The following is a 4,011-nucleotide window of genomic DNA, read 5'->3' on the forward strand; positions in this document are numbered from 1 at the left end:
AGGGATTCCCTCTTCACTTCTTCCTTTTGGAAGGCATTACAAGCAGCTATGGGTACCAAGCTCAATTTTAGTACACCCTACCATCCAGAAATGGATGGCTAGATAGAGAGGGTTAATCAGGTGTTAGAGGATATGCTTCACATGTACATCACGGATCACCAGACTAGATGGGAAGAGTACCTTCCCTTATTGGAGTTTGCCTATAACAATGGGCATCACACATCTTTGGGGATGCCACCCTATCAGGCATTATATGGCAGACCCTGTAGGACACCATTGAGTTGGGACCGCATAGAGGACAGAGTTGCTATTAGTCCTGAGATAGTTCGGGATATGGAGTAGCAGGTGGATTTGATTAGGCAGCATCTTAGAGAGGCATAGGATAGATAGAAGAAATATGTAGATGCGAAGAGGATAGATAGTAGCTACTTGGTTGGAGACAGAGTCTTCTTGAGAGTGCGACCGCATAAGAGTCCAATCTGTTATGGAAAGTGTTCTAAGCTCGCACCTCGATTTGTAGGACCATTTGAGATCCTTGAGAGGATAGGACCAGTTGCCTACCATTTAGCATTGCCACCTAGCCTGTCGCGCATCCACGATGCATTTCATGTTTCAGTTTTGAGGAAGTATATCTATGATGAGTCTCATATTCTAGGTTGGGATGCCTTGCAGGTGGAGTCAGATGGGCAGCTAGCTTTGGAGCCCATTTGCATTTTGGCATGCCAGACATCGAGCCTTCGAGGTCGAGAGCTAGACCAAGTTAGGGTCCAGTGGGATTGCTATGATGAGGTTACAGCCTCATGGAAGGATGCATCATGTATGAGATCACAGTACCCCCACCTTTTTGATGAACTCCGGGAGGAAGTTCATGCCTAGAGGGGGAGGGTGTGAGACCCTACCTCGACTCATCCTGACATTTTCTATTATTTTCATATTGAGACTATTATGGATGCTTTATTTTATGCATTATGGATTTAGAATCTATATGATTCCATGATTTGGATCACATTGATGTATATTGATGCTTCATTTTATGCATTATGATTATGAAACTTTATATGTTGCTAGAATAGAATTACTTTGAAATGGTGAATGTCATTATTGGAATTGCAGGACTTCATTTTGATGGTAGAAATAGGATGCTTATTTTATGAATGGTTCAATTTTGAGGATTATGATAATTGCTTATGTGGAATCGAATTTGAATGTATGAGATATTAAATTATTATTGTCAAATGTATGAGTGTTTGATGTGCAATGGAATTCATGTGTTTAATTATATATATTTGTGATTATTTGGAATTTCTAATGTGTTAATTGAGATGCGCAGGAAAATTATCCATGTGACCATGGAAATAATATGGAGAACCAAACCTAGACCTATGTACGTTTGTTAAGCTAGGGGTTGTCTATTTGGAGAGACAACACCCCATTTGTATTGTATTTTATTTGTGAAAGTAAATGATGCATGAGTGTTAAATTGGTTTTATGTATATGTGTAATCCTACAAGAGACAAATTCCATGTGTGATTTTTATATTGTATTTTATTGTGTCACTTGACACATGTGCTGATTTGTGTCATTGATTTTGACTTGTCTCTTGTAGGGAGTTTTGTTTCTACCAAAGCCATTCAAACACATGAGTGTGGTCTCAAATTTTCCTTGGGTAGGGAGTCTTGGGAGTGGTCAACTCAGGTTTGACCCGTAGGTTAACTTTAGTTGGGTTTCTAAGGAGTCAAATGGACTCCTAGGGTCAGTTTTAGGGCTTTTCCAAAGGTCCAAAGGGTATACCTATGGGTTAGGGGTATTTTTAAACACGTGACTACTCCCATGTGACTATTTAGTCACCTCAAAAAGTGGTTTTTCCAAGGTGAGCGAAAATTCAACTTAGAAGGTTCCTCCTAGGGTAGACAACCTTCCCTTTTTATGTCAAACTCTCTTCCCCATCCTCTCTCACCTTTTCCCTTTCCAGTTTTAGCAACATGTAAGAGGTTGGGAAGAACAACCAATGGGAACTCTCACCTTACCCAAGGGGTTGGGAAGTGTGAGAGAGGCTTTCTTAGGCAAGGATTAGGGACTTAGTGAGTAATCACCCACTCTCCATTGTTGGAGATTATGAAATTTTTGAAAATAGTTGTAGGATAGGATTTTTGGTGAAGGCTTGGTGAAGAGTTTGTGTGGATTTGGGTTGCTCATCCCCAACTAAGTCTATCATACCTTTTGGTAGATTAAGTTTGGTTTTACTTCATTTTAGATATGTTGTTTATGTTGTTTTGAAAAGAAAGAAATGCTTGTATGAGAAGATGTGTATATGTAATTTTCTTTGTAGGAGAAAGATGTAAATTTTTCCTTCCTTGTTCTTTTTATGTGTTCTTGTTTTGGGAGTGTCCAAGGCCTCCTACTCTTGGGAGAGTATGATGGTCTTGGGGTGGAAGAAGTATGACAACCTTGGGTGAGAGGCTCTCCTTTTGGAGAGTGATCTCAAGGGTGTTCTTTGTGACCCTTGCTGCATAGCCTTGTGTATGCATTTGGGGGTCATAAGGCGAGAAAATGTGGCTTTTATGCCTTTGGGGGGCATATGGGTGTGGAGATGAATTTGTTGTAATTTGATTTGCCATGAGGTGGCTTGAGTTGTATTATGCTTGTAGTCTCCCCAATGGTATTTGGTCCACTTCCACCTGTGGAAAGAACATCACAAGTTGTGGTGAGAGTGTAGCTTGGATGGGAAAATGCATGTTGAGTGTTTGCCCTATGTTTGTTGTGATTGTTTGTTTGTGACCCGTCTAGTGCTTGGTTCTCCAAGCTCAGGGGTGGCTTCTAGTAAGCCTAGGTTGGGAGGTGAGCTCTCCATGGTCAAGTTGTATTCTATTTGTAGGTTGCTTGGGATGGGAAAGAAAAGATGAAGAGATTTGTTGTTGTTTTGAGCTGCAGAAAAGTTTCAATGAAAAATGTATTTATTTTGTAGCTGAAAAAAAAAGGAAGCCATTCTTGTATTTATTTTTCAAAAGCAAAGAAATGCATGTATTTATTTTAAGTTTTTATTCAATGGGAAGGAGAGGCTAGTAGGGTTTCAATCCCATTTGTAATGCTATCTTCATTGTATTCAAAAAAAAAATGTTTAAAGAAATGCATGATTTTACTTAGTTATTTTAGCAAAAATGAAATGCATAAGTTTTATTAAGTTCTATGGTTTCAAAAAAAAAAGGAAAAAAAAAGTTGTTGCATTCATGTTTCTTTTTGAAGTTTGAAGTTCCTTTTATTCTTCATGCAAATAAAATTATGGAAATAGGGAATAGCATGCATATAGGCCTCTTGAGCTAAATACAAATACTAAATATGTTAAATAGGTTTAATCTATCTATCTTTAAGTTGATTTACATGTTTTCTAGGCTAATGTAGTTGTTGTTATAAATTACTATTTTCTATCATTTTATTAGTTGCAGAAAAATAAAGCTAATTAATGTTCCATTTCCAAAGTTAGAATCTAAGTCTTAAAAAGGAAAATAGATAGATTATAGCTTGTTGTTAATGTTTATTTTTAAATAAGATAGAAATAAATAGAATGCCTTAATCAACAAAAAAAAAAATATAAAGCATACATATTATCATATAAAAAAAATATATAGAAACCTTATCTATAGCTTACTGTCATTTTTTTTCTAATTTCTGCATGATTATATAGATTTAATAATACTGAAAAAGAAAAGAGAAAACTCATAAACTTGCTTAAGTGAGATATTATATATATATATATATATATATATATATATATATATATATATATATATATATATATATATATATATCTGTGTGTGTGTGTGTGTGTGTAAAAGTTAGACATTTTAAAGAAAAAGAAATTTAAAAAAAAAATAAAAATTTAACGATGTGCAGACTGGGGGAAGGGCCAAGAAACCCTACCCCACTGGCTGTCTCCCTCACCCTTGCGGGCACCACAGTGAGCGGACGTCGCTCACTGTGGGCCGTCCGCAGTGGGCAGGGTGAAGCTTGCCA

The sequence above is a fragment of the Cryptomeria japonica genome, chromosome 4 (assembly GCF_030272615.1).
Source record: "Cryptomeria japonica chromosome 4, Sugi_1.0, whole genome shotgun sequence".
In the NCBI taxonomy this organism is placed as follows: domain Eukaryota; kingdom Viridiplantae; phylum Streptophyta; class Pinopsida; order Cupressales; family Cupressaceae; genus Cryptomeria; species Cryptomeria japonica.